This window comes from Xyrauchen texanus, chromosome 23, assembly GCF_025860055.1.
Source record: "Xyrauchen texanus isolate HMW12.3.18 chromosome 23, RBS_HiC_50CHRs, whole genome shotgun sequence".
NCBI classification, from domain to species: domain Eukaryota; kingdom Metazoa; phylum Chordata; class Actinopteri; order Cypriniformes; family Catostomidae; genus Xyrauchen; species Xyrauchen texanus.
The window spans coordinates 10709780-10723420 of record NC_068298.1 but is presented as its reverse complement, the minus strand read 5'-3'; the positions used below and the strand labels follow the sequence as shown (position 1 = coordinate 10723420).

The 13641-nt window shown below is 36.3% G+C and overlaps 1 protein-coding gene across 2 annotated transcripts in view; it reads right to left on the bottom strand.

The window, feature by feature from the left end:
* Positions 1–13641, bottom strand: part of LOC127663308 (ecto-NOX disulfide-thiol exchanger 2-like) — a 239206-nt gene that overhangs the window by 214900 nt on the left and 10665 nt on the right. The window lies entirely within an intron of this gene.

The following is a 13641-nucleotide window of genomic DNA, read 5'->3' as shown; positions in this document are numbered from 1 at the left end:
CACGTGCAGCTAATCAGATTGGTGGCGGCATCAAGTCAAGTGCAATGAATTTTTTTTTTCTTCCTTTTTCAGACTTTGGTTGATTGCCAATGTGTATAACTACAGTTAAATTTATAAATAATTTATATTATTATAAATAATATAAATTACAGCTAAAATTATAAATAAAGTCCTGAATACCACACAAGTAAAAATCTGATAAAATCTCAAATAAATTAGATAACAATGCAGCTTTGGAAGTCTGTAAGTGTAGCGACATCACAACTACCAGAGAAGCTCAGAGACCCCAATCACTTGAAGCACTATTACAAAAATGCCATTTAGAATGTAAACCTAAACATTTGTGTCGGCACTTACAAAATGAAGATTGAAATGAGGTTTATGCTTCTTGCTAAACGAGTTAAGTTTCAGGAAAAACTATTCACAATTTATTAGCGTGAGGCAGAGAACTCGAGGTTCATAGTCTGCTGGGATATTACACTCATCTTTCATTAGTTTCTCTAAAGTTTCACCAGGAAGAACTTCCTGAAGCTTCAGTACTGGGTAATTTTTTATATGCATACATTTTTATATATAGATACTTCATAATCACCAAGAGGCAAAAAAAAATAAATAAATAAAAACACTTATCTATGAAAATAAGCACTAGAGGAAATGAATCCAATAGTTAGGATATGTATGTGACACAGAAGGGAAAAAACTGTGCACCTTTGTTGTGACTCAACAAACAAATTCTCTCACGTACAAGCTAAATTATTAGCACCAAAGGCTAATGTAATGGGGTTCTATTGCCTGCTTCCAACACATACCCTCTATTTATTGAAGCCAAAATATTGAGAAAGGCAATAACAGCCATGCTTATGGTTCCTAAGTGGATTTAAAAAAAAAAAAAAAAGGCTGCAGCTTTTTCATTTTTATGCAAGCCTGTTAATCAAAATTGATGGAATGTCCAAACTTTCCTTAAGAATTTATGAGAAATCCAGTAACTATGCAAATCCAACTAGCATATGATGTTTATCACACAAGAGCATATAGCAGTAGTACGATTTACATTCTCATCAATATGAGATCCACAAAATAGTTTACTGAAACAATACAATTTTAAAGAGCAATATTCTTTTTGTGCTAGGTCTTAACATTTCATCTAATCTCATTCACAAACATCTGTCAATCTATTATGTTACCACTGTTAATTTATGGCATGGATCAAAACCAAAAGGTTAAACATTGATTACTGCACATTGATTTATTAGAAATGGCTTCAGGCAGCCCAAAACATGTTCAATTTACAATTAGTCTTACCATTAACCTGCCAAGCTGATTTATAGGATGTTAAACAGTTTAGTATTGCCATTGGAATTAACTGGCTGTCTATACTATAGTCACAACCCAAAACATAGTCACAGGTCTGTTGAAAGTTTAAATGAATGAGGCAGTGAGTGACAGAAGTACAGTAAGTTCAATATGTCATACTGTCTTAACATCCTACATATTTTCCCTAACCCACTATTGACATCCAAGTACAAAGGCATTACCATTTGAAAGATAAAAAACTTCTGCTATAAAATGTTTTGCTTGAACCGTGTTTGTGATATATTTATTTTAATAAATATAAATGCCACATATTTTGTTATATATTGCAATTACAGTCATACATTACTAGTCCAAATACTTTTTGGGGGGTCACTATAAATAAACGAATACAGAGCGATGAATCTCAGGCACTCTACAATTTTCGAAATTCACAAACTTCAATGCTAAAATGACATTACAACTACTAAACATTTTGTGTTTTGTGTGATTTGCATACCATATACAGAGAGTAGATTTAGACTAAAAGTTCCTGGATTGTAAATGCAATATGTTCAAGTGCTGTTTGAATAATGCAAAAAAAAAGCAGCCTTAATAAAAACGGTATGACAAGAACATTCTTTCTGACCCGAGAGCATACAGTCTGTGGAAAACAGCTAAATTACTTTTTCAGGCCTTTTAACCCAAGCCATTTAATCCTACAAAGTTTAGCGAGTCAATGTAGAGAGCAGCGTAAAATTAGACGTCTCTAAATCACTGCAATCCCCTGTTCCTCTGCTCTGATCCTAGCTTCTATTAGTTGGCCCCTTGGAGACAACAGACCAGCAGTCAAGGGGTATTACGGATGACTGCACATGTATCACAAATGAAAATACCAAAATCTAATATATCCACAAAGATGGGTTGGGGGGTGTTATGCATATTTACAACATGTCAAACAAAGTGTTTTGACACCAGTATAAAGAGTCCTTGCCAGATTTCTTCACTGAACTTCCCAGAACAGTATCAGTCTGATGAGCTTGATCCAAATCCGATAGCACATGTTAGTAATGTTACAAAATTTCGGAATTTTCATAAAATACAATTTGTTTTATTGTATACAATGAAAATAAAGTTTATTTAACTTTACCTTTGCTTTACCTTTACCATCAAGCTCAAAGAATGACATAAAAGAACCTCTAAAGCACAATTAAACTAGTCCATATAACATGTGCATTTACTACAAAGACTCTTGAGGTCATACAATAGCTTTGCGATTCGCAAAAACTGTGTTAAATAAATACTGTCTGCATGCGCAGCACGCTTCCCTAAACGAGTGCCGCTCTGTTGATACACACTCAGAGCAGAGCACAATATGTGGGCATTAATCTCAGATGTAGATACTAAATAGTTGTGTTCAGCTTACAACATGCATTGAAAATGGCATCGGATGCACATTTCACCAGATGAGAAGCAAATCAAACTACTGTGAACTAGCCTACGAACTAGGGATGCTGATATTGGAAATCTCAGTATCGGCCGATACCGATCCCAAGCCGATACCAGTGCTGCTTTTTTTTTTTTTTTGCATAATCAGTTTAGGATATCTTTACATTATTGTGTGGAACTAATTGGGTGTGCTCTTTAATATGTAAAGAAACACAAACCTCTAACTACACATTATTTCAATATAAATGTATAGCTTATTAAGACACACTATTATTAACTATACTGGATAATGTAGCAGCAAAAACAAATTCCATTTGCATCTGGACTTTTTATTTTCAATTTAGTTGTAAGATATCAGTCCACTTTTCATTCGCACAGTTATTTTTTGGAACCCAGTAAATTTAAATATTGTTATAAATTGTAAACAAATACTAATGATGACAATAATAATAATACATTGTTATTCATATTATTATTATTTACTTTTAATTTTAAGGACAACAGTAACATATTTAAATTGTGCACTTATTAAACCCTCACACTTTTATTTTGACACTCTAAACTCTCCAGGAAGTCCTGTATGTGTCTGTTTGTAGGTAAACTCTCCAGGAAGTCCTGTATGTGTCTGTTTGTAGGCAAGTTCACAGTAGTTTAATAAGCTTCTTATTCAAATTCTGGTAAAATGCACCTCCAGTGCTGTTCTAAATGAATATTATAAGTGAAGCGAACTATTGAGCATCTACCTCTTTTGGTGCTTGACAGTAACGAACATGACTAACACACAGTATAGGATTTGGATCGGGCTCGTCAGACCAATACCTGATCCGTCTAAAAGCTTCAGTATCGGAGCCGATACCGAACCAGGTATAGGATTGGTGCATCCCTACTACAAACACTCTTCTGGAGATTTACTGGAACGGTCCTTCAAAATAAAAGCCAGAGTCAAAATAAAAGCCTTAAGAAATTACAATGGAAATGTATCACTATTATATAATGAAATTTCGTTATTATTGTTTTTAAATATTTAAGTTGACCGAGTTCCAAAACAATTCTACAGTATATGATTGAAAAGTGGACTGATATCCTATTACAACTAAAATGAAAAAAAAACAAAAACATCTGAAAACATTTACAAGTCCACATAGAAGTTGAAAAACAAAATGTGTATAAGAGAAATGGCTTCTTTTCAACTGAAGACTTTCATTGGAATTGCTGTTAATATTGCTGTTGCATCCAGCAGACTGGTTATACAAGTTTTTCTTAACAGGCTGCACATGATGTTATATAATTGTTTTGTTTACATAAAAAGCTCCTGCCAATCAGTTTCACACAGTTAGTTATAAATATTCTAAACTCATTCAGAATATACAACAACACTGGTATCAGATGGGGATTGATATCGAATTGGATCAGGAGAGAACAAATGGTATTGGTGCATCCCTACTCAGAAATGGCTTCCTTAAAGTTGATTCAGCACATTAGTGAAACAATATTCACATTAGAAAAACGCACAAGCTTTAAGTTGTTTGATTTTTTGAGTGATATAAATTGTATTTTATCTATTTAAAAGTAAAATTCCAGGTTCAAATGGCTTTTTCACACAAGTAGCTTAGCAAAAAGTTGATTTTCACTGAAAACCTTGAAAAACCTCCACCATAACTCTCAAATTGCATTCATGCTTCTGCATTTTCAGACTTGGCACTTGGCAAACGATCATGAGACATGCAAGAACCAAATGGCATTTGGCTCGACACATCTTGGCACAGCAAAGTTGCATTTATTTGGGAACTGCAACAGTCGTATTGACTACTTTTTTTTTAGGTAAAATAACACTTTAACATATATTTTTTGTTTCAAGTAGAGCAGAACATGACTTCAAGTGAGCATTGGGCAAACAAAAGTCCTTTGAATGTGTAAATTAGCTAGCTGATCTGTTTCCAGGGGCGAAAGATTTCCTCCTGAATTTCACAAATCAGTCTGTAGTTAATTCTCCAGGTGTTTTAAAAGCACTGTACTTCAAAAGCTTAGCTTGAAATGTATGATAGCTGTGCTAGTAGTTGTCTTTTTTCTCTTATACTTGTTCTTTAATCCAGATAACGGTGGCATAGGCCTGGAACATGCAGGCCAAGAGAGGGAAACTAGGCGTTTATCATCATAGTTGCTTTATGTCACTGCATTCAGAATTCATCATCAAAAGAATGGTTTCGATCCCTCAGTGACTAATATGCACATTGATTTACTGTCCACAAGAAATATTTGTTGTTTATGGGTGGGGGAGTTTGGACAGTCCCTCAATCATGTTTGGGAGCTTGCTGGTAATTCAATCTCAGAACTGAAATGAACTCTGTTGGCAGATCTCACTGTGTTAAGGCTTGCAAAAGTTTGCTAAACATTATTTTAGAGAGTACTGACATTTTTTCCATTTTAGAAGTACATACACTGATGTACAAATACATTTGTAAAGGGATTAATGGAAATGAGGAGTTGAGAACCAGCGAGAACCGGAATAGTTTCATATAAAACTCAACCAAAAAGACAAACACACACAGGTGTCGGACAGCTGTCCGTAAATCTCTCTCTCTCTCTGTCGCACTGCCGTCTTCGGTTGGCCTTTATCCCTCTCGTGGGCTAATTAGCCTGATTTGGGGCCGGATGTGCGGAATAACGACCCAGCCCCGCCCTTCGCCCTGCCACAACATTTGCTAAATATCTTTTTTCCCCCATTATATTTACACTGGAAACTGGCAGTTTACTTTCTCAGATTAGACCGCACAAATTAAAATTTTACCTTAACCATTTAACTACTTGAATATGATAACCCATGTCTGGACAATACAGTAAGTTATTCATTTATGGACTTTTTTTTTTGCTTGAATAAATAAGAGAGTTGGGAGAGGCAAGAAACCCATGGGAGAGGTGGAATGGGATTAGGAAATGACACCGGTCAGACTCGAACCTGTACCCCTGCGGGAACACAATGATTCCAAACACTGTGCCACGGTACAAACAGGACAATATAATTTTGATACAATTATTAGGCCAGTTTTTGTAAATACCAAAGTGAGCTGTTATATAATAGTCCAAAGCTTTGCGTTTCTGCTTTACAGAAATCTTTTAGACGTGTAAGACAACGTTCACTAATCAAAGTTGCCAATGCTATTAATGCTGGCTAGTGCCCATGATGAGAATAAAAAAAATCAAACAAAATCAATTACAGGCCGATATAAAATGTGTTAATGCTCATTAAACTCATCTCCAAGCTTTTAAAAAAGAAAGCAAGAAAGTATCCTTAGTAGTAGGAGGAATATTACCTGTCTGAAACCCCACAGAAGACCACAGAGCTGGAGTTCTTTCAAAAATAAAGCAATGTTTAACTTGAATCTTTAAGCCCCAAGACAATGAATCATATGTTTTCATCACTTCTACATTTTACAACAGCTGGTATGTCAAACTTGTTAGATTTGCAGATTATCTCTCTGTCTGTATCTCACTGCAATCTGAAGCCCTGGAGGCACTTGCTGTTTTTCCATCAATACTTTTAATGGTGATGATAAAAGCATGCCAAAATGATTCACATGATGGAGCACAACTCATATGCTAGTCTCAGCCTCAGATGGCAATCCACAGCATTGATACAGACCAATACAATGACCATCTGATGTATATAGTGCACAAAAATGGCAAGTGCTTTCTCAAAACAAAAAACTACAATCTCATTAGCTGGCTTTAATATAATTTCTGGAATTAGGGATTTTTTTTTTTTTTTAAATCACATGCCTAGAAACAAATGTGTTTAAAAGTTCTGGCTTTTACAATATCTGCTTTAAAAAAAATTAAAAATTAAAAACTTGATGGATTTGCCCAGGTTTACAATTTTCATGGCATGACGCAATTGAAAGATACTGAAGAGCTCTGTTTGAGATATTTAGTAGAACGTAAACATGCCCTTAAGTTACTCCTGAGCCCCCTTCAGTATCATAAAATGACACATATGATCTAATATGATCTTATAGACTTTACAGAGCAAAGGCCACGAGACCTCAAGTCCACATTAATTGGGGCATTAAGGAAAGGCCACTACATGTCGATGAGTATAAGAGGATGACTCATGGCCAGAATAAGCTGCAATGTGGATCAGACTTTATGCCAACAGTAAAAATGCCTGAAACATGTCCAGCAGTTCCAGTATAGGAGGAACAGCTGCCATCCGCCAATTGACGAAGGAGCAGCTGTTATCCACCAGGGGGCGAAGGAGTGGCTGAGGACTGGGTGGGCAGTTTGCCCGAAAGAGCAGAAGACCTTTTTCTTTTTTCTCTCTCTCTGTCTCTCCTGCTCAGTCTTTCTCTCTCCTCCTACCTCCACTAGTCTCTCTCAGATTCACAGGAGGAGGGGAGGACCTTTGGGTGGTGGAACGGCTGGAAGGGCAGAGTCTCCCCTCCAGAGATGGGGGGAGAGTAAGCCAGTCCGGATGGTACCCCGGGCCTGAATCGGGCAGTGGAGAAGTGTGACAAGGAGGATTGCGTGGCTGGGCCGTGAGGATGCACGTTCGGCGTTGAGTTGCCTAATCAATGGGAGGGAGATAAGGGAAGAGATGCCAGGGAGAGAAAGTGTGTGCGTCAGTGTTTTGTGTTGCTGTGTTTTCAGATTGATGTTTTGTTGTAATTAAAGTTCATTGAATGTGGGTTCCGGCTCCCGCTACCTCCTTTCCTGAACTGTTACAACATCAGATATGCCTTTAAAACATGTAGGCCTATAGACAAAACACAACCTCCCTGACAAAATTATTAGGATGCGTGCAATGTTTTTCAAAGTATACAATCCCTATCAAGCTGGATAAATTGACATTTTTCAACACATCAAATAAACTCAAATTAGTTGAGACACTAATATGTTTGTGTGAACTTCTTCAGGCAGTGAAAGAATGAGTCTTTTAATGTCACTATATTTATATCTCCCTAGCAACAACAGTGTTTCTTCTCTCTCCCTTTTCTCTTGCAAAAGAAAAGTTCAGCATTAAGGGGATCTGAAAGGTGTTTCATGAGAGCGGCACAGAGACTCAAGCTTTACATTGAATGAGACTGATTAAAGCATAATGCAGTATAAATATCTGCATTTCTGCATCTGAACATATTTTCAGTGTCAATGCAACAAATCAGCATGATTGTATGCAAAGACCTCACCATCTTTGTAGAGATTTATGCAGATTGACTTGTCACGCCCACCACAAAGCTTATTATTTCAGCAGTGTGAAATTGCACAGATAAAAATGAGATTTTGTCTGCCATGAGAGACAGGTATTTTCAGAAATCAACTTTGTGACTTTTGGGAATTTAGAAAGATAGCTCAATGCATACAAGACAAATTGCATGAATCATTTTCACACTAGGATGAAATCTAATGAATTTGATCAAGGGAATATAATGGTGCTACCTGACCGCTCAGATTTGCAGTTGTCACGGCTTAAAGACCAGTGGGAGAGTCAACGATCTGTTGCTCAATCACGGTGCCTCTGCAATAAATAGTGGGAGGCCAATTACAGCATGGAGCTCTCGCTTGAGATGACGGGAGGTGATTCTCTGGGACCCTGATAAGAATTATTGCAGCTGAATGGCTATAATGCATAAATTATCAGGCTCTCACATCTTTTAAAGTACAAATCCTCAAGGGAAAAGAGATCCCTGATTAAAATGACTTATGTGTTGATGAGCTACAAACGAAGAATGTGGCTCTTATAAAATATAATTTTTGAAGTTTGCTAGGATAACTCACCTAACCCTAATTATTAAATGTTAGCATACACATAACTCATACCCCACTATACATGCTCCAGATATGATAACTCAAATCATGTGGCTTGTTGAGGAGAGGTGAGCCATTTCTTTTATGTGATCAGACAGGTGAAATTCGGCTGGCAAATGACAAAACACTTGAAAAAATCCCATAGACTTAAACATATGTAGGGACGCAAGCCATATCAGATTATCATAAACACTTGGGTGAGGTCCTCTTTTGGCACCATTCACATCAGAAAATGTAAAAAAAAATGTTTTTTTTATAAATAAATAAATAACTATTGTATTATGTATCATAAATCTGTAATATTTATAGTTTGCCTTGGCCTGTTTTACTGAGAATAAAGGTGAAAGTGTTTTGATGGGCAAGCATAGACTATAAAACAGCACTATTGATTGGAGACGCTGGCATCAATTCCCATCTACATCTTTCTTATTTTCAAACTGCCCTTGAGGGTCAACAAAATCTTCTGTGATGAGAGACACTATTGGCCTCTACAGAGGAGAACAAATACAACACCGTCTGAGACAAAAAAATAAATGTCTGCTAAATGGGGCTATTGTTTCAAACAATATAATGGCGTCAACTGACAACATTGAGTGCTGCCCAAGGCTGTTGATAACATGTTGAGGTGTGATGTTTCCTCCTGTCAGGGACAACAGAGAAAGTGAAAAAGAATATAACAGTAGGGCTGGGCAATATGATGATGTAATCGGATATCGACGATATCTGGACCCATATCCCGTTGCCAAATGCGACACTCAATTGACAGACAATGATCGACAATATCGGGAAATGGCAAATGGATCTGGGAAGTCAGTAAAATAAATTAAACAATAGCCCAGGGTGTGAAACTTGCACCCGCCAACTGCGATGAGGCTAAATCCAGTTCGAGAGCTCCTCATCCAAATGTATTTCATGAGCGGGTCATTTTGCTCATCTACCCGCAATAGGCAGGGGACCTGCAAGACGTCTCGGAGTGACAGGTGACAAGAAATGCTGTTAGTCACAAAAGACACTCACTTGAAGAAACACACTTTATTATATTTTTAAGAACAGACAAAAGAAAAGCTATTAATGATTGTGTCTGATTCGCTGTTTGTTCAGAGGCATGCAGCGCGAGCATGTCTTGTGGAACAGGCACATGTAAAGAGTTATCACCCCTTTTTCTCATTCATCTCACCACTTGATTTGTCAGAAAACTGCAAGAATAATGTAATCTATGAGAATGCTGCAAATGAACTCTGATCATCTCAGGAGCTGCTGTGAGTTTATATATTGCTTTATTTCCACAGAGCAGGTTAACATGCATTGTGAACTAGGGCAGCAACTAAAGATTCTTTTGATAATCATTTAATCTAACGATTATAAGAACGATTATTCAACTATTAAGCGATTATTGCAACGATTAATCATTAGCTCTTAACCGATTATTCAGCTTGTGCACCGACTTAAAGGGTTGTATTAAATGTGCTTACTAACAATAAAAAGGACAAAATCGCTTTTAAAAATACCTCTAAATGACATTCACTGAATTCAAGGGAAAGAAATACTTTTTTATTACATTTAATTCAGTAAAGAATTTCACTGCAAAAATCCTATTGTTATCAAGTGTTTTTGTCTTGTTTTCCATTTTAAATTGCCTAAAAATCCTTATAACAAGATACATTTACTTGAGAAGCAAAATATAAGATATTTAGAATTTAAGAGAATGTATCTTAAATATACAGTAAGTGTATTTTTTCACTTGGTTATAAGTGCAGTAAAGACAAAATATACTTAAATACAACATATGTTCTCTAAAATCAAGTCTAAATATCTTATATGCTGCTACATTTATAATTGTCTTTAGTTCTTAATCTGTAGGCTATTGGTAATTTTCCTTACCAATTGTTGTCACTGGCTGATAAGATACTTGATTGATGGTAAATGGAGCCATTGGAGTCAGTAAATGTTGGATTTAGGGAGGTGGTTAAATAAGATTTTTGGATAAATTCGTTATTTTAATTGCTTTTTTGTTTTGTTTAGTTTAAAGTGCAATTTGAATTAAGAAATGTCCTTCTTTTATGTTTTTTGTGTTTTAATAAATGAATTTAAAGCAAAATCAATAAAGCAAAAATATTCACTGACCCTCGGCAGGGTTTTTTAAAGCAATTATCGATCAAATATTTTTTACATATCACCCAGCCCTATTATAATAGCATCTCAACACCACATTTTGAACAATAGAATCTTTCCCACACTGAAAAATGTGGAATAAACGTACAATCTATAATTAGATATTCATTACTGCTGGGATTTACAGAGAAATGTTTTTGTACTATTATTAGAGGATGGCTAAGACATGTTTTCTTCAGAAAATGTAAAAAAAAACAAGTAGGTAATTATTTCAGCTTCATGCAAATGTAACATTAAGATTTTTATTTTTTAATGCCTTGATCTGATTTTGTAAGCAAAAAGCTTTGTTTCTCTTTATCTCCAAAGTTCCATAATTATGCCATTAATATTTTAGTGTGCACTTAATTTAGCCTAGAACTTACACCCATTCAAAATAAGTACACCCCTTTAATAATTCAGGGATATAGAGAACATGAAATTAAGAAATTTGACATTCTATTGTCTTGCAAGCTCTGAACTGATTACTATTTTGTCTTATCAGTAGCAACCAAAAAAATTGCTTGATTGTGAAGTTCCCCCTTCAATTAAGCCATACTGTCCTTTATCAACATTTAAAAGATCAACAGTTTATATTTTTAAAATAGTCCACATTTCAAACTAGTGTCTAAACACCTCTCTATCATAAGCGATCTGAAATCCCTTGGCTCTGACACACACTGGATGTGATGGAAGTGATGGAAATGCCATCACAGGAGGAATATCCAGTATATGCTTTAAAAAGAGAACAGGTCTGTGGGGGAAATACTCCTTAATGTATATCAACAGATATGCTCAACTTGCCCACATGAAACATGTCCAAATCTGTAGAAAGTATCCTCAATCACATAGACTTATTGATTTTATTTTTTTGGTCTGCCTGACCAGTAATACGCCCAGATTGAAGTAACAACTAAGGCCAGAAATAAATGTGTGTTATTGCATTTCTGTAATGGTAACAAACCTCAGTACTCAAGGGGGCAATATATCTTGAACTGCCTGTGCTATTAAACCAAATGTGTTATTATTCAGGTAGCTAGCTATAAACATTTCAACACTTGAACTTACTGTGATAACAAGATTCTTTTCAAACTGTTCTACCTGGACAGTAGTTGACCTGAAAAAGGTCATTGAAGACGACGTTTTATGCTGTTGCCCACTTTAGCGGCCCATGCAGCAATGCAGATAATGCAAAAATTTGGGTAAATTTAGATAATTTGGGACCTTTTTCTGCACATCTAGTATTTACAGTGATTGTACCACAAAACTTCAGACCACTAAATGTGACTTATATACATAACAACTATAATATGGTCATATTCACATTAATTTACCCAATGACCCAGGTTACGCTAATTCCCCCAACTTGTATTGCATTACTAAGTGTTCTGACACATTTTTTCAGAACACAATGATGTGTGAAATCAAGTTTGCACAACTAGCAGCGTTTGCATTCACATACTTGTTTCAAGTTTAAAAAGTCAACACTGCTTTGCTTCTCATCACACCTTTGCTGTGTAAACCAAACAATCAAAATATGTTATACTGCCACTGTCCTCTTTAATACAGCAATAAAGACCTAAAGCTTGCATACTAAATCTACTTTATCTTTGAGCGGTAGATGAAGTCTATCCAACCAGGACAGGACACAGGCATCTGAATGATTTCCATGCACAGCCATCACCTTTTTCATAACAGAATTTCACTTTTAAGCTTCCATCAGGGGAACCGCACTTCAACTCGAGAATCAAACGTAAGAAAAAAAAAGAAACTTTAGGAGGCAACATTAATCATATATTTAACTTTTGAATTTAAAAAAAAAATTTGTTATATCTAAAACATCTTAAAAAGACATACACTGATCAGCCACAAAATTAAACCACTGACAGGTGAAATGAATAACATTATCTCGTTGCAATGGCACCTGTCAAGGGGTGTGATATATTAAGCAGCAAGTGAACAGTCAGTTCTTGAATTTCATGTGTTAGAAGCAGGACAAATGGGCAAGCGTAAGGATCTGAGCAACTTTGACAAGGGCCAAATTGTGTTGCCTAGACGACTGGGTCAGAGCATCTACAAAACGGCAGGTCTTTTGGGGTGTTTCATTCATGTGGATGTTACTTTAACATGTACCACCTACCAAAAGATTGTCGCAGGCCACGTACACCCCTTCATGATAACGGTATTGCCAGATGGAAGTGGCTTTTAGCGGGATAATGTGCCCTGCCACACTGCAAATATTGTTCAGGAATGGTTTGAGGAACATGACAGAGTTAAAGGTGTTGACTTGGCCTTCAAATTCCCCAGATTTCAATCTGACTGAGCATCTATGGGATGTGCTGGACCAACAAGTCCGATCCATGGATTGGGCCTCCATGGATCGGACTTGTTGGTCCAGCACATCCCTCGCAACTTGCAGGACTTAAAGTATCTGCTGCTAACGTCTTGGTGCCAGATACCAAAGGACACCTTCAGAGGTCTTGTGGAGTCCACGCCTCAACGGGTCATAGCTGTTTTAGCGGCACAAGGGGGGCCTACATGATATTAGGAAGGTGGTTTTAATGTTACGGCTGATAGGTGTAGCTCAGGTTTAAATAGAACAACTCTGGTATAAAGCCGTACTTGATATCCCAGTTCACAGTTGGAATAAATCCATAAAATGCAGCATTGAATGGATCGAAGTTGATTTCTTTTGGGAGCGCTGATTACACACACCATGCATAATTTAATCCGTTTGGCAGTAGAATAAGCAGCATAAATCTTCAAATGAAACAAACTGTAATATTTAAATGATTTCAAATTGCAATTAACTACCCCCACTTGAAAACACAATGAATGAACTTAAAGCATTGACTCAAAACAAATACAATATCTGTGTGGCACATTATTTCAAAAATGTTAAAAATAATAACCTAGTAATTCCTGTAACCAGTCAAGGAAAGGTCAGCCCAGGAT